The sequence below is a fragment of the Eriocheir sinensis genome, chromosome 48, assembly GCF_024679095.1.
Source record: "Eriocheir sinensis breed Jianghai 21 chromosome 48, ASM2467909v1, whole genome shotgun sequence".
NCBI classification, from domain to species: domain Eukaryota; kingdom Metazoa; phylum Arthropoda; class Malacostraca; order Decapoda; family Varunidae; genus Eriocheir; species Eriocheir sinensis.
Window position 1 is genome coordinate 905,041 of NC_066556.1, and position 17,909 is coordinate 922,949.

The 17,909-nt window shown below is 45.4% G+C and overlaps 2 long non-coding RNA genes across 4 annotated transcripts; both read right to left on the bottom strand.

Annotated features, from left to right (window-relative positions):
* Nucleotides 1-291: 291 nt before the first annotated feature.
* Nucleotides 292-5,388, bottom strand: LOC126981408 (uncharacterized). Of its 2 annotated transcripts, XR_007733927.1 has the most exons (5): nucleotides 4,406-5,388; nucleotides 4,025-4,199; nucleotides 3,437-3,619; nucleotides 1,723-1,842; nucleotides 292-1,327 (listed from the first exon to the last, which is right to left on the bottom strand). It is a non-coding gene; the product is annotated as an uncharacterized LOC126981408 (long non-coding RNA). The 2 variants fall into 2 exon arrangements; XR_007733926.1 differs by having other exon boundaries at nucleotides 4,025-5,388.
* An 83-nt stretch (nucleotides 5,389-5,471) lies between these two features.
* Nucleotides 5,472-15,037, bottom strand: LOC126981439 (uncharacterized). Of its 2 annotated transcripts, XR_007733944.1 has the most exons (4): nucleotides 13,642-15,037; nucleotides 12,825-13,522; nucleotides 7,120-7,198; nucleotides 5,472-6,900 (listed from the first exon to the last, which is right to left on the bottom strand). It is a non-coding gene; the product is annotated as an uncharacterized LOC126981439 (long non-coding RNA). The 2 variants fall into 2 exon arrangements; XR_007733943.1 differs by having other exon boundaries at nucleotides 12,825-15,037.
* Nucleotides 15,038-17,909: the final 2,872 nt, after the last annotated feature.

The window sequence follows — 17,909 nt, forward strand, 5'->3', positions numbered from 1 at the left end:
CCGATGGTTTGGACATGTAAAGAGAGCAGGGGAGGACACAGTGCTGGGAGTTTTAGTAGAGGACCTGGAAACAATTCTCAAAAGGGAAAGACACCGATGGTTTGGACATGTAAAGAGAGCAGGGGAGGACACAGTGCTGGGAGTTTTAGTAGAGGACCTGGAAACAATTCTCAAAAGGGAAAGACACCGATGGTTTGGACATGTAAAGAGAGCAGGGGAGGACACAGTGCTGGGAGTTTTAGTAGAGGACCTGGAAACAATTCTCAGAAGGGAAAGACACCGATGGTTTGGACATGTAAAGAGAGCAGGGGAGGACACAGTGCTGGGAGTTTTAGTAGAGGACCTGGAAACAGTGCTCAGAAGGGAAAGACTCCAATGGTTTGGACATGTAAAGAGAGCAGGGGAGGATACAGTGCTGGGAGTGTTGGAGAGATTGGAGGTAGAAGGAAGGAGACCAGTTGGTAGACCTAGGAAAACATGGAGAAGGTGTGTACAGAAAGACTTGGAAGTGATGGGATTGGATGAGCATTGGGCAGAAGACAGAGCACAATGGAGGTAGAAGGAAGGAGACCAGTTGGTAGACCTAGAAAAACGTGGAGAAGGTGTGTACAGGAAGACTTGGAAGTGATGGGATTGGATGAGCATTGGGCAGAAGACAGAGCACAATGGAGGTAGAAGGAAGGAGACCAGTTGGTAGACCTAGGAAAACGTGGAGAAGGTGTGTACAGGAAGACTTGGAAGTGATGGGATTGGATGAGCATTGGGCAGAAGACAGAGTAGAATGGAGGTAGAAGGAAGGAGACCAGTTGGTAGACCTAGGAAAACGTGGAGAAGGTGTGTACAGGAAGACTTGGGATTGATAGGACTGTATAAGCATTGGGCGGAAGACAGAGTAGAATGGAGGAGAGCCATAAAGCGTCCAACCGCTCAGGAAGATTGAATTAAATGAACCTTAACCCAAATAATGATGATAATGACATTGTACTTACCAGGGACTGAGTGGTCATAGCAGTTGTAGAAGTAGTATCACCGATCAGCTGTCATGGAAGTACTATATAAGGGATTCAATAGTACACATAGTAGCAGTAAAGAGGATTTAATAGTACACATAGCAGTATAGAGGATAGTAATAGTAGTAGTAGTAGTCTCAGGGATCTCCTTGAGTCCGTCGTCAATGTAGATGCCGTTCCCCACCTCCACCACCTTAGTAAGATTGTCATAGCCGAGGTCAGCAACATTGGCCGAGCGCACGTCACGGAAATCCTTGTCGGTGGTGAGCTTGACCCGGCCGCCAACCTTCCGCCAGCTCGATCTCTGCCGACGCTCCCTGGGAAAGGATCAGCATTCATTAGTCTATCAAAGGTGTAGAGGCAATTATGTGGCTTCCTAAGAATAGCTTCCAAGGGCTTGTGGTCTGTCTCTACAACAATGTTATGTTTGCCGTACTGCTGGGAATGGAATCTCTCAACCCCAAACACTATAGCAAGTAGCTTTTTCTCTATCTGGGCAGAGTTTTTTTCAGATTTTGTCAATGACCTCGCTGCATAATAATAATAATAATAATAATAATTTGATTTCGCACATCGGCATATGTAAAGAACAGGACAAGTAAAGGAACGAGAACAAAATTGAGATAGCTACAGGGTGACCTTCTTGCATTATACAGGCCTATAGTGAAAGGCTTGAAGCATCTACACAAAGTAAGACAGGTACAGCACTTACATCATAATGACCAGGCGCCCTGACCACAAGGATGTCTTGCAGCTCCTGGAAGCCTTCATGCTGTGTCTTCTCCCAACAACAGTCATGCAGTGTTTTTCTCCAGCAGAACACGCAGCGGGTCTGTGAGTGTGGAAAGATTTTGTATGAATTATTTACCCACATAATTGATCATGCCTAAAAACCTCTGACACAGTTTTGTTTTGTGGGACAGGAATAAACTCATCAACAGCTTCCACTTTTTGCTGATCAGTATGGATGACACTTTCAGTCAAAACATGACCAATATATTCAATTTGCTTGGTTTTCAGCTAGATCTTATTGGGCTCGGCTTCAGATTTGTCTCTCACCATCTCTTTAGGACATCTTTAACCCAGTAGCTGCGGGGATCATGTTTCTTAAAGGCTCCTCCCCCTAAACGAGAAAAATGAGAAAAAAAATCATCACTCACACAAACCATTTCATAATATATATCAACGCATGTGTAATCAGTTTATGCATCATCTATTTTGGGGGGTTTATATCGTGGCAAAAATCTGGCCCATCGCTGCTACACGGTAAAGCCACAAATTTGGCCCGTCACTCCTACCGGGTTAATCTATGGTCACGTTCCTCTTCTGTGCGCCGCCCATGCACCAAAATGTCATCCATCATGATCTCTACACCTTCACCAAAAGCCTCATGCATCCTTCTCTGGTATATTTCAGAGCTAGCTGCTTACTCCAAACGTAAGTCTAAGGTAGGCCTATATCTTCCAAAACAGGTATTAAAGGTCACCTATTTAGAAGTCTCATCAAATTCAAGTTGCCCAAAACCTTTAACCCGGTAGCAGCGACGGGCCAAATTTGTGGCTTTACCGTGTAGCAGCGATGGGCCAAATTTGTGGCTTTTCCGTGTAGCAGCGATGGGCCAAATTTGTGGCTTTACTGTGTAGCAGCGACAGGCCAAATTTGTGGCTTTTTTTTATCTTTGTCAATTACAACCATACTATTGACCCAATCTGTGGGTTTATTTTCTTTAACAATGATACCTAATCTTTCCATATGGTCTAATTCCTTCTTAAGTTTATCTCTCAGAGCAACAGGTATTTTTCTAGGAAGGTGAGCCACAGGCATAACGCTTGGATCAACCTGTAATTTAACTGTTGGAAAGTTGGAAAGTTTTGTTTAGTGGGCAGCGCAACATCTGTGATCATATGCCAGAGAGAGACAGAAGGGGAAGGAATTATAGGAGAAGGGAACAGACCCCAGGAGACGGGACACAACCCCCCACTGCTGGGTGGACAGGGGCGTAGGGTATCGGAAAAGCTACCCAAATTTTTCCACTTCGCCCGGGCTCTCTTGGTTGTGAGCCATGATATAAACCCCCCAAAATAGAAGATACATAATCTGATCGCAAATGCTTTGATATATATGAAATGGTTTGTGTGAGGGGTGATTTTTTCTCATTTTTCTCGCTTGGAGGGACCATTAAGAAACATGATCCCCGCTGCTACCGGGTTAATAAGCATGTTTTTGAGCAATTTTTCAAGTTCATTGTGCAGAGGAAGGGCCAGACTACCACCAGGGTCATTATAAACTACCCCTGGAAATGCCCCAAACACCTATGAAAGCCTTGTCAAGTATTTTTTTTCTACAACAAAGGAGACAACTCAAGGGCACACACAAAAAAGGAAACTACATTAAAAAAAAGCCCGCTACTCGCTGCTCCCAAATACCATGTGTCAATTCCTGTGCAGATGACAAAAACCCGGATCTTCAAGTCCCTCCCTGTCTTAGCCTGTGGGGGGAGTCTCAATGCCCTCCCCTGCTGTGGGTGGTGCGGGGGTGTGTGGGGGTCTGGTGCAGGGCCCACAGCTCCACCGTCAGGCTCAGGGGGGAGTCTCCAGGTCCGACAGGTGCTGGGGGAGGGGGAAGGCACCATATCAGAACACTCCTTATCCTGAGAGCATGTCAAGATACGTAACACAGCAACATTCAGTAGATATGTGCCATTAAAACCTCTTGTAAACCCAGCCATTAAAACCTCTTGTAAACCCAGCCATTAAAACCTCTTGTAAACCCAGCCATTAAAACCTCTTGTAAACCCAGCCATTAAAACCTCTTGTAAACCCAGCCATTAAAACCTCTTGTAAACCCAGCTATTAAAACCTCTTGTAAACCCAGCTATTAAAACCTCTTGTAAACCCAGCTATTAAAACCTCTCTTGAACCCAGCTATTAAAACCTCTTGTAAACCCAGCTATTAAAACATCTTGTAAACCCAGCCATTAAAACCTCATGTAAACCCAGCCATTAAAACCTTACCTTATCACTTGTGTGAGTCTTCCCCTGCATAGGAACAGCCGCGTCATCCAGGGGTAGACCAGGGAATCAACCACTCATATCCACAGTAGACCAGGCAATCGACCACTCCTCCAGGGGCCGGTAGACCAGGAATTCAACCACTCAGCGGATGACCGGTGTTGTGTAGCTCTCCAGTCTGAAATCGAGGGAGTTCATAATCTAACCGATCATGGATATTAATCAGTGTTTCTACTCAAAGACAAACTGTGTGCGATGAACATTCAGCGAGTCGGAAATAATCACTGGATATTTACGACACAATAACAAAAATATCTGACATCACACCTGAACCATTGGATACCTGTGACATTATCCATGAAGGCAATTAGGGCACTCACTCACCAGGACGTCTCGGAATAAGTGCGCCGAGGACTATTATCGAGGCTAACATGGCTGTGGTCTGGGGCGTGGAGCCTCATCAACGGTGATGAGGTGTTCTGTTGTTGAAGCTCAGCCATGGAGGTTTCTTGTTGCCTGTTCTTTACTAACTAGAGAGAGAGAAAGACACAGAGAGATTGAGAGATAGAGAGACAGACAGAGAGAGACAGAGACAGAGAGAGAGATTGAGAGACAGAGACAGAGCAACACACACACACAGACGTACGCACAGTGCAGTGAGGGAGAATTAAGACACACACACACACACACACAGACGTACACAGTGCTGGGAGGGAGGAAGGACAGGCAGCATGGCGGTACATTGTTTATTACGGAACGAAATTCGCGTTACAGCTGCAAGGTGCTCTCAACCACAATGCCTTACAAAACCAGCAGTAGTTACCTCCTCCTGCTGCAGCGACCTCCCCAAGACGGAGGGCCCCCAGACCCCGCCCAGCGAGGATGCGCCTCCCCGGCCACCTGGTCAAAGCCTGGTCAACCAGTCAGCCAGAGAGGTGCGCCCCCGCCGACAGGGCCCAGAAGCCTTCCGCATCGGGCGGGTCACCACAGCCTCCTCTTCTTGCTGCTCAGGAACACAACAGGCTAAAAGGCAACAGTTACACACACGGACATATAAAAAAAAGAAATCCTAACCGACATCTCAGAGGGAGACGCCCAAAGGCGGCAGACTCAAACGCAGAACGGAACACACCCGTTCTGTGAAAGAGCCAACCGTTGTACCCCTAACACCCTAGGCCCCACCAGCCTCCTCCTGTGAGGAAAACTGGTCCTCAGTTTGGGCAGCTCGTAAGGAGCTACCCTGACGGCAAAGCTGTAACACAGACTGGCCCGCGTACAACTCCGCCGCCTAAACTATCACCTTGCCAGACCTCCCTACGGGAGAATCTGACATCTATCTGCGCGTCTTTCAAGCGTTGCTCCGACTCCCTACCGCCCGACCACCCGTCCGCCCGCCCGTTCCCACGTCGCCCGCCCGTCCGCCCATCCGCCCGCCCCACCCGCCCGCAAGCGTGCGAGCAGAGGTACGACGAGCGTCAGTGCGGCGGAACGTAGCGTACGGGTTCCGTGCGTTCGTACGTGTGGCCGTACGGTTCAGCGTAGACGCTGCTGCCTGCCTACCTGACCGAGGGTGGGGTGCCCGCCCGACAACCTGACCGCAAGGTGGCCTGCCTACCTATCTGATGGCCCGACTGACAGCCTGACCACCAGATAGCTTGCCTGTCACCTGCTAGCCTGACTGCCAGGTGGCACACCCGCCCGTCGGCCTGATGGACAGACGGCCACGCCCATGCCTTCCTGACACAGTGATTAGCTAAGTCCCCACACAAAAAAAAGACACTCACACAAAAAAAAAACTCACACACCCTACATAACCTGCACCGTAGTGCTACCCAAACCTCAGCAGCTCCCGCGTTGCACACCGCCACCGCCGTTGGTCGCCCGGCAGCATCCACCCAGCGCCTAGCCAGGGACAACAGCTAAAGAGCTAGGGAGGAAGGGGGTTATGGGGAAAAAAACATACATAGAAATGAAATCCTAGCAGTCACACAGCAACACACAGCAAAAGATCAAACACACGGCAGGCCTGCCATCACACACACAAACACACACAGCACACACTAAACCAAATACCGTGGATATACCGTAGTGACGTGATGTGATGTCCTCGCTGCACGCGCCTCCGGACTGCCACACACACACGCTAGCTATTGGGTATAAACACACGGGAAAAAGGCATACAAAAAAAAGACATCCTAAATAAAATAACACACACAAGCACTTAGCGGGGGTTTGGGGAGGCAGACGGAGGAGGGCCAGTTAGCATGGGAAAGGGGAATCGCCCTGCACCAGGAGATGGATATAGTCTTGGCACCCCCCCCCTGGTGTGAAGGTTTACCCAACACACCAGGCAGTAAGGCTCGACACAACCCAAATCCCAGGAGGCTCATCCCCCAACCCACTTCCAGCCCACCAACCATTCTACCCCACCCTCCCTTACCCACTAAGTACCCACAGACATACACCAAAAAAAAGACTCCACTCCCATCAGACTCCTTGGAAGAAGGCAGCCTGATCCACCTAATAAAAAAGCCAGGCTCAACCTTACGGAAGAGTCTGGCAAAACGTCGGCGGAGACAACGCGAAAGACTAACGCCTGGCCAAGCAGAGCCCGACCGCTCTGACCCCCGGAAGAGAGGCCAGAGTAGCTAGAGCCGGCTTCCTCCTACGGAGAAAACCGACAAAAAAAACTTCAGACATCTCAGAGGGAGACCGTCTGAAGGTGGAAGACTCAAACGCAGAACGGAATCACACCCGTTCTGTGAAAGAGCCAACCGTTGTTACACCTAACACCCTAACACCCTACACCAGCTAAACAAACACCCTACACCCTGACGTGCTGCTCCCGCGCTGCGCCGATGCTCTCCACTTACGCGCCTCTGAAAGAACAAGACCGACTTAGACACAACCCAGGAGACAGTGACGGAGAATTAGACACACTATGAAAATTATACAAGAGCAACAGTATTTAATGATCTCGTTATTTGACCGACTATCATTTCATTACTATAATTGGTATTGTTATATTCATTACTATTATTGGTATTATTATATTCATTACTATTATTGGTATTATCATAATCATTATCATTGTTTACCTGGACGCCAGAGGATACAGGCAAGGGACGACACACGCAGCCGCCTCCATCAACGTGTCTCTCCAGCCGGGGCAACACGCTGGAAGTACAGGGAGACTCAGACATGCGGAGAGGCAGCGGCGGAGACATCCAGACATCTTGGCTCAGACACAGGTGGCTGCTCCATTAACCCGGTAGCAGCGACGGGCCAAGTTTGTGGCTTTACCGTGTAGCAGCAATGGGTCAAGTTTGTGGCTTTACCGTGTAGCAGCGATGGGTCAAGTTTGTGGCTTTACCGTGTAGCAGCAATGGGTCAAGTTTGTGGCTTTACCGTGTAGCAGCAATGGGTCAAGTTTGTGGCTTTACCGTGTAGCAGCAATGGGTCAAGTTTGTGGCTTTACCGTGTAGCAGCAATGGGTCAAGTTTGTGGCTTTACCGTGTAGCAGTGATGGGCCAAGTTTGTGCCATGATATTTAAACCCCCCAAAAATAGGCTGGTTAGGCTATACAAGGCCATGGCTTTATCTAACCTCTTCTTGAATGTATCTATGGTATTGGCACCCACAACATGGCCCCCAAGCCTGTTCCACTCATCCACCACTCTGTTAGTAAACCAATTCTTGCCTATGTCTTTGTTGAATCTGAATTTGTCTAACTTAAAACCATTTCCACGCGTCCTACCTGGCTCTTTCACTCTCAAAATCTTATTGACATCCCCTTTATTAAATCCCTTCATCCATTTACAGACTTCGATCAAGTCTCCTCGCAACCTTCGCCTTTCTAGCGAGTGTAGATTTAACTGCTTCAGCCTGCCTTCATAAGGCAAGTTTCTCACCCCCTGAATCATCTTTGTCATCCTCCTCTGTACAGATTCTAACACCTTGATATCCATTCTATAGTAGGGGGACCAGAACTGCACTGCATAATCTAGGTGAGGTCTAACTAGTGTGAAGTAAAGTTTGAGGATGACTTCAGCGCTCCTATTGCTTACGCTCCTTGAGATGAAACCAAGTACTCTGTTGGCACGATTTTTGGCCTGAATGCATTGAGCCCTAGGACGGAGGTCAGCGCTCATTAGGACTCCTAAGTCTCTCTCACGCCCAGACCTGCTTAGAGGAGTGCCATTTAAGGAGTAATTGTAAGGGGTTATTCCTACCTACACTCAAATGCTACACTTCCGACATTGAATTCCATCTGCCACTTCCCCGCCCAATCATATAGTCCGTCAAGCTCATCCTGGAGAACGGTAGCGTCCCTGTCTGATTGGATTACTCTACCGACCTTGGTGTCATCTGCGAACTTGTTGACATCACTACTAATTCCTGTGTCCAAGTCATTTATGTAAATAATAAAAAGCAGAGGACCCAGCACCGACCCCTGAGGGACTCCACTCGTAACACTGCCCCATTCAGATTTCCTACCATTGATTTGCACTCTCTGCTTCCTACCACTGAGGCACGCCCTGATCCAGTTCAAAACTTTACCAGCTACGCCGTGAGCCTGTAATTTTAGTAATAGCCGGTGATGGGGAACTTTGTCGAACGCTTTACTGAAATCTAGATACAATATGTCACAGTTTTCATCTCGGTCAACCGCCTCGATTACTTTAGTGTAGAAGGACAAGACCTATCCTTTGTGAGCCCATGCTGTGAATCATGAATTAAATTATGCTTTTCTAGATGGTCCAGAATGCTCCCGGCTATAATTTGTGGCTTTACCGTGTAGCAGCGACGGGCCAAATTTGTGGCTTTACCGTGTAGCAGCGACAGGCCAAATTTGTGGCTTTACCGTGTAGCAGCAACGGGCCAAATTTGTGCCATGATTGAAACTCCCCAAAATAGATGATACCTAAACTGATCACAAATGCTTTGATATATATTATGAAATGGTTTGTGAGCGGGGTGATTTTTCTCATTTTTCTCGCTTGGAGGGACCATTAAGAAACATGACCCCTGCTGCTACCACCACCACCAGGTTAAGGTCAACAAAATTGTAATGCCAAAATTTAATTAAGTACGGGAAAGGTAGAAATTAGGGAGGATAAGTAGTTTTAAGTATTTTTAAGAATGTATAAATTCCATCGCTATCTCTCACGTACTTAACTGAATTTTTCTTAACTAAAAATGGTCAAATCATCACTTATCTCCTCTATTATGCATATATAATCATTTTTGCAATTACTAACATTATATACTCATTTAAATCAATTTTCACACGTATACAAATATTGTTACATGTACCCTGTACTGTCCAAACCCCTTATGCAAGAGTTAACCAGCATCTCCACTCTTTCATCCCTATACTGTCCAAACCCATTATGCAAGAGTTAACCAGCGTCTTCATTCTTTCATCCCTGTGCTGTCCAAACCCATTATGCAAGAGTCAACCAGCATCTCCACTCTTTCATCCCTATACTGTCCAAACCCATTATGCAAGAGTTAACCAGCATCTCCACTCTTTCATCCCTATACTGTCCAAACCCCTTATGCAAGAGTTAACCAGCATCTTCATTCTTTCATCCCTGTGCTGTCCAAACCCATTATGCAAGAGTCAACCAGCATCTCCACTCTTTCATCCCTATACTGTCCAAACCCATTATGCAAGAGTTAACCAGCATCTTCATTCTTTCATCCCTGTGCTGTCCAAACCCATTATGCAAGAGTCAACCAGCATCTCCACTCTTTCATCCCTATACTGTCCAAACCCATTATGCAAGAGTTAACCAGCATCTCCACTCTTTCATCCCTATACTGTCCAAACCCCTTATGCAAGAGTTAACCAGCATCTTCATTCTTTCATCCCTGTGCTGTCCAAACCCATTATGCAAGAGTCAACCAGCATCTCCACTCTTTCATCCCTATACTGTCCAAACCCATTATGCAAGAGTTAACCAGCATCTTCATTCTTTCATCCCTGTGCTGTCCAAACCCATTATGCAAGAGTCAACCAGCATCTCCACTCTTTCATCCCTATACTGTCCAAACCCATTATGCAAGAGTTAACCAACATCTTCATTCTTTCATCCCTGTACTGTCCAAACCCATTATGCAAGAGTCAACCAGCATCTCCTCTTTCATCCCTATACTGTCCAAACCCATTATGCAAGAGTTAACCAACATCTTCATTCTTTCATCCCTTACACTGGTAAACTCTGGGGCACCCTTCCTGTGTCTATATCTCCTCCTGCCTTCGACTTGAATTCTCTCACGAGGAATGACGTATCGAGACGCCTCTCCTCCCGAAATTGACCTCCCTTTCAGCCGCTCATAACTTTTGTTTCTGAAGGAGCAGCGATTAACCCAAGAACATCGGCAGACCCTTTTCTGGGCTTTCACGAGTCATGGCTGTGGTACGGTGGACCCTAAAATGGGCTTGCCATAAAACCCTAATTCGAGCTAATTCTAGGCGATGGTGGCTGGCGCAGCCCACCATGCATGCCCCGGGTCATTGTGGTGGGTGAGTGATCTTGAGGTGGGCTTTTTGTCATGGGTGGTGCTGTAAGGTCATGGCAGACTGAATTAGCTATCCACACAGTAACCACTTGTCAAATTCTCTGCATTTGACAACAAGTGACTCTCAGCTAGATGCCACAAGACTGTTTATTTTGTGACAAACACCACACAAACAGAATGGAGTTTGAGCAGAAGGAAATATTCTTAATGGCTTTGTGGTTATGAGAGGAGCAAGATGGCGCCACTATAAACACTCGCCTGCGCCAGAACGGGCTGGGCCGACCATCAGGCCCCACCAGGAAGATGCCTACCGGCGCAACAAGCAACGATGTAAAAAAATAAAAATAAATAAATAAATAAAAAAAGGTACTCTGACGTACGTTCCATGCTCTTTTCTGTGTCTCAAAATGCTGTGTAATGTTGACTTTTCTAGGCCACTTCTCGGCTTTCCCGTTGCCGACGCCCACGGGTTAAGGCCTTCCCGGCAGAGGATCTATATAGTGACGTTTGGAAATTGGGACTTTTTGTCGGCGCGTCAGTGTATAGACGTTTGCTCTCATTTGCCCACATTAGATAGCAGCATGGCGCCACTATAAACACTCGCCTGCACCAGAACGGGCTGGGCCGACCATCAGGCCCGACCAGGAAGATGCCTGCCGGCGCAATAGGCAGCAACGTAAAAAAAATAATAAATAGAATAAAAAAATAGAAGATTCCTTACTACTGACAAAATTAACAAAATAAATCGCCATTGGGCATCTCAACCCCCTGGACACTTGCCGACATTGCCTCTGAAGGACAGTCACCCTTGTGCCTTGTCGGATATGCAATGCACATCAGCTGACACCGGGAACTTTTGCATTTTTTCCTAGTTTCTTTTATTATCATAGTCTATCACGTCAGGGAGTAAGAGACCTCTTGAGCCGGAGGAAATGACTCCTTTGGTAGCCGAGGATATAGGTGCTGATTTTTTGGATGATTTTGATGATCCTGACTCATGTACCATCAGTGGTTACACTCTAAACCTTCATTTGAATGTATCAATACACATATAACCAGTCTAACTTAACCCTTTCATTGCTAAACGCTTGCAGCGGGCATTAGGCGTCTTTGCTGGTGGTGCTAAACGCTCACTGCGACATCCAGCCGCACTCAAATCTCCCGCGTATGAGTGTGTTCCAACACTAATTCTCACAACACAGGATTGCCAATTGAGTGTGTTTTATACTAAACTTGGTGGAAAATCATGTCAGCCCAGCGCGGCAAATCTACGGACGAGCAACTGGTGGATGTTCTTGTCCAATATAGCGACATTTTTACATAGCTTCACCTGACGGATTCTTTGACCAAATAGTTGTACATTTTTCAGCTGTCAATACTGCCCTGCCAGCACCCCGTCATCAAGAGATCTACAGTAGTTGCCTTACGGCTGACCGTCGCGCACGTAGAAATGTACATCTTCACAGGCAACACCCCCTGAACGTGCCTGTATGTTCGCAGGAGAGGCTTACATTACTGAATCTTATAGATCTTGGCCTCCTCTTTCCAATGATGGTTTTGTTTTGAAACTGTGATGAATAGTTTGTGAGATACAGCGGTTAAGAGAGATTCCCTTCCCCTGCTGGGGTGTCCGAGCGCGCCTGAGGGGATAGTCTCGTTGCGAGCGCTTAGCAACGAAATGGTTAAATAACATCTATATATAGATGTAAATGCTTGTTCAGTTTTGCGGCAGAGTCGATATAGAAACGTCACTCTGGAATGCCCACTTGAGGGGAATCTATATACACATATGGATGTTTAATGATGAGATTTTCTATTCTCTTTTTTCTATTACTCTCTCGGTCCCACACGTCCTCTGCGTGTATCGAAACACACGGGAAATTAATCACAACAGGGAGAGGGTATGCCCCGGCTGCCTGGGATTGAACCCACGACCAGCGTGACGGGAGAACCACTCCTTACCGAGTCGGCCAAAGAGGTACCCCACTGGCTAAGTGGGTTATGGGAGGCTCGTTCATCAGGCCGCACTACAGATGAACATCAACAGCGTCTATACAGAGACTATTTTTTGGGGGGGTTGTACATACGTCTCCCCTGCCGCCGGAAGGGGTTAACAGGCTATTTTAAACCTATTTTTGGGGGTAGAACATACGTCTCCCCTGCCGGGGAAGGGTTAACAGGCTTTTATAAATCTATTTTCTTGTTACGCTAGAGCAGTTTCTTTAGCTGTAAAAAACAATATCCATTATCCACACAACTATATCAAAATGCTTACCGGTCTCCCCAGCTGAAGAGGTCACGGACAGAGGAGGTCACGTGCGCCCCCCCCAGCCCATGTCCCCCGGCGCCCATCTCCCGGAACACAGCTACACAAACAAACGCTAGCTATGGGTATAAAAAAAGATTACGTGCAAAAAGTTCACACACAAAAAAATACATCCTAACAAAATAATAGTGCGAAGGCATACCGCCAACGCACACACACACACAATCATACGACAGGCCTGCCATTCACACACAGACGCACACACAAGAGAACCCACTTAACCAAACCGTTGGTGTCGTCGCGATGAGTCCTCTGCATGGTCCGTCCGCGGCATCCTGCAAAAACAGAGAGGCATATTAGAAAAGGGAACATTAAGGGCCGCTTCCACAGTCCAACACAATCTTTGTAACACTCCCGAACCAAGCTATAGAATCCCATACTGTTCAAAATAGCGCGGTCTTCGATGACACACTAAATACAAAGAGCTTTTCCTGTATTGTGTCGTCAAATTTGTGGACTTGAATATAAACAGGATCTCAGCTTACTCATCTCCCTTCTCTTCCCTTTCCTTCATATCATAAACACAGCTTTTCCTGTATAGTCTTGTCAAATTTGTGAACTTTAATATAACCAGGATCTCGGCTCACTCGTCTCCCAATCTCATCTCCCTTCTCTTCCCTTTCCTTCGTACCATAAACACACAAGACCTTTCCTGTATAGTCTTGTCAAATTTGTGAACTTGAATATAAACAGGATCTCGGCTCACTCGTCTCCCAATCTCATCTCCCTTCTCCTCCCTTTCCTTCGTAGCATAAACACACAAGACCTTTCCTGTATAGTCTCGTCAAATTTGTGAACTTGAATATAAACTCCAGACACCGTACAAGGAAATTTCGAAGGCTCTGGTATTGGTTTCGGAGCTTACTAACCTATCATGAGGAACTGTGAAACTGGGCCTTAGACACTGATGCAGAATTACAGCCATGCAAAAGGCAAATTACTTATATATATTACATGAAACTGGCCATCACGGGGAGTTAACTCATGGCAAAATATATTACTAACCCCGGAAGTTAAGTGAGACTGAAAATTTAAAGAAGCATTATGTGAGAGAGCACCGTGCAGGGCTTAGTAACAAGGATTTCGGTTAATTTACATTCACGTACGGATTGAGATATCGGCAAGGCTTGAAGCTGCCGATATCTTTACATGGAAGAGGCGCCTGGCTGGGAATGACAATTATACAGTGACAAAACAAACTAGGACTGACAAATATACAGTGACAAAACAAACTAGGACTGACAATTATACAGTGACAAAAACTAGGACTGACAATTATACAGTGACAAAACAAACTAGCAAGCAGAGCCGGACACCACAAACACACTGGAAAGAACCTTGAGCAAAAGATAACTTAGACATTAATTAAAAGGAAGGAAGGGATGAAGATATATATATAGAGAGGAGGAGGAGGAGGAGAGAGAATGAACGAATGGAAATGGGATGCAAGATTTGACCACCAGAAAGAATTATAAACGTTAATTAAGCAAAAGATAACTTGGACTTATTAAAAGAAAGGAAAGGATGAAGATGTATAGAGAGGAGGAGGAAGAGGAGGAGGAGAGAGAATGGACAAAAGGAAATGAGATGCAAGATTTGACCACCAGAAAGAATTATAAATGTTAATTAAGCAAAAGATAACTTGGACTTATTAAAAGGAAGGAAGGGATGAAGATAGACAGAGAGGAGGAGGAGGAGGAGGAGAGATAATGAATGATAGGAAATGAGATGCAAGATTTGACCACCAGAAAGATCAAGCAAAAGATAAGTTAGACATTAAAAGAAAGGACGGAATAAAGATAGACAGAGGAGGAGGAGGAGGAGGAGAGAGAATGGATGAGAGAGAAAACTGAAGAAAAACGAAAAATCAGAGAAAATGTGTCAGAGAAAACAAGGAAATGAAAAAAGAAGGAAGGAAACATTCAATCATTAAATTAAAGGTGTTAGAACTATTGCTTGAAGGGAAATGGATGAGTTAATTTGTAAGTGTTGCTGTAATATAAATAACTTGATACATTTCACTGTGGTGGTGCCCCGCTCTACCAATACCAGCTAACCAGTGATAGCCTATCCTCACTAACACACAGAATCAAGCACATCATCATCGCCGCTATTAAGGTGACACACTCCTTATGTCCTTTATACAGCATTTCTTGACCTAAATTGACCTATCTTTGTGCGACTCTTCGTGATGTCTCCCACTCCTGGCCCGGCATCCCAGTCTCCAGTTTTGAGGTTGTTATCAGTGCGGTCGCCCAATGTGTCAGGCCTCCGCTCCTGGGTGTGTGGGACAAGACACAGGCGCTGCCCCATGAGTCAGGCCTTCGTCATGGCAGCTCCTGGGTGTGGGGGGAGGCAGGACACAGGCGCTGCCCCACGAGTCAGGCCTTCGTCACGGCAGCTCCTGGGTGTGGGGGGAGGCAGGACACAGGCGCGCTCCCCCACGAGTCAGGCCTTCGTCACGGCAGCTCCTGGGTGTGGAGGGAGGCAGGACACAGGAGATATACAAAGGAACACAAAGGAAGAACAAACAACAGCAGACCTGCTGGTCCTTACAAGGTTGTTTGTGACAAGCTACACTAACTATCTAATCAAAGGTGGAAGATGAAGGACAGCAAAGGCGAAGGCTCCTCCCCACCCCCCCATCCCTCCAGCCAAAGCTGGCAGGAAAGGAAAAAGAACCATGCAGCATGGAAAAACTGCATGGAATTTATGTAGGAAAGAGGAAAGAACTACCATTACTGCTACCACTAACCGGGCGATAAAAGAGGACAAGGACACCAGTATTCGAAAGAACTTAACGTTATTACGACAATGAGTAATATCTTAGTTGCTGGTTGGATTCAAAACACTTGTCTAATCTATTCTTGAAGGCCGTAACTGTTGTACTATCAACGACATCACAAGGTAGAGAGTTCCAAACATTAACAACTCGATTGAAGAAGAAGTGTTTAGCTTCATGCGACGAGAATCTTTTACCACTTATCTTCAAATTGTGATTTCTTCTTGTTCTATTTGATCGATCAATTGTAAAGTAATCTTCCGCATTAATATCACTGAATCCTTTGAACATTTTAAACACTTCTATTAGATCGCCTCGCATTCTTCGTTTTGATAGGCTGAATAAATTTACTTCTTTAAGCCTTTGTTCATATGACAAATTTCTCAACCTAGGAATCATCTTTGTTACTCTTCGTTGGACCCGTTCCAACTTTTCTATGTCTTTTCTGTAGTAGGGAGACCAAAACTGTACACAGTACTCTAGACGGGGTCGAACCAACGAATTATACAGTTTTAAGATTACTTTTTCCGATTTATTATTAAAGACTCGTCCGATGAAGCCAACCAATTTGTTTGCAGTTTTAACTACCTCTGAACAATGCTGACCGGGCTTTAAATCGCTTGATATAGTGATTCCAAGATCCTTCTCTTTACTTACTGCAGAAAGTTGTTGGCCATTCATTACGTACCGAACACGATTGTTATTTTTTCCGATGTGCAACACTTTACATTTCTCAACGTTAAATTTCATTTGCCATTGATTGGCCCAACGTGCAAGTCGATCTATATCTGATTGTAAAGCTTCTTCGTCGAGTATCGCAGTTACTTTACTAGCAATTTTTGTGTCATCAGCAAATTTTGATACTTTGCAAGTGAGCCCATCATCGATATCATTAACATAAATTAAGAAGAGCATGGGGCCAAGCACTGATCCTTGAGGTACGCCGCTTTTGACATCGAGCCAGTTTGATGTAACACCGTTTAGAACTACTCTCTGTTTCCGCTCAGAGAGCCAGTCCGCAAGCCAATTATGAATGTTACTCAAGATACTGTGCGCCAGTAGTTTGCTGAGCAATCGTTGGTGGGGGACCTTATCAAATGCCTTTTGAAAATCCAGATATATGATATCTACTGATCTGCTTTCATCGAACACCTCAAAAATATAGTGAAAAAAATCAAGTAAGTTAGTCAAACACGAACGTTTACTACGGAAGCCATGTTGCGAATTATTTATTATATTATTTTCTTCGAAGAATTTCACCATATTGTCGCGAATGATAGTCTCCATTAACTTACAAACAATAGATGTCAGGCTAATTGGTCGATAGTTTCCTGGATGAGACTTGTCCCCCTTTTTGAAAATTGGTGTGACATTTGCAAGTTTCCAATCCGACGGAACTTTTCCAGCTGTTAAAGATTTATTGAATATGATGGAGAGCGGTTTACAAATTTGATGTTTGATTTCTTTTAAGACCCTAGGGGTAATTTTGTCTGGACCAGGAGCTTTGCTTACTTTAATCTTTTCAATTGTGCGTAAAATGTCACTTTCTACGATGAGCACGCCACTTAACATCTTTTCAGTCCTTCTAACCTCCGGCGGTTGAGGTGATAAACAATCTTCGTCGGTAAATACGGATGCGAAAAAGTTATTTAGGATTGTAGCCATTTCATTTTCATTGTTCGTGTGGTTACCATTTTCATTAGCAAGCGGTCCGATACCACAAGTGAGTGACTTTTTATTATTTATATAGCTGAAAAATTCTTTAGGATTAGATTTACTTGTTTCCGCTATATACTCTTCAAGATTTTTCTTGCTTCGTTTTATTAATTTCTTGGTTTCGCGGCGAATTCTGTCCAACTCTAGTTTGTCAACCTCGCTCTGAGATGATATGTACCTACTGTATACGCGTTTTTTAAGAGATAGGCTATTTTGAATTTCGTTATTCCACCATTTGGGTTTCTTCTTAGAAGCTGAACGTCTGTTACGATAGGGTACGCATATGCTTATGGCATTGTTCAATATTGTGGTGAAGGCCCCCCAAGATTTATCAATATCTGTTTCCGCCGTGATTTCAGTCCAGTCAGAATTATTTAGAATTGATCGGAGTCTTACGAAATTCGCTCTCTGATAATCAGGCACCTTTTCTTTACTAGGAGTTACTTTACTTTCTTTCATATTGATGCTGAATGTGATTGTTCGGTGATCGCTAGAACTAAAAATTGGACCAACATTTACTTCGCTAACTAGATCAG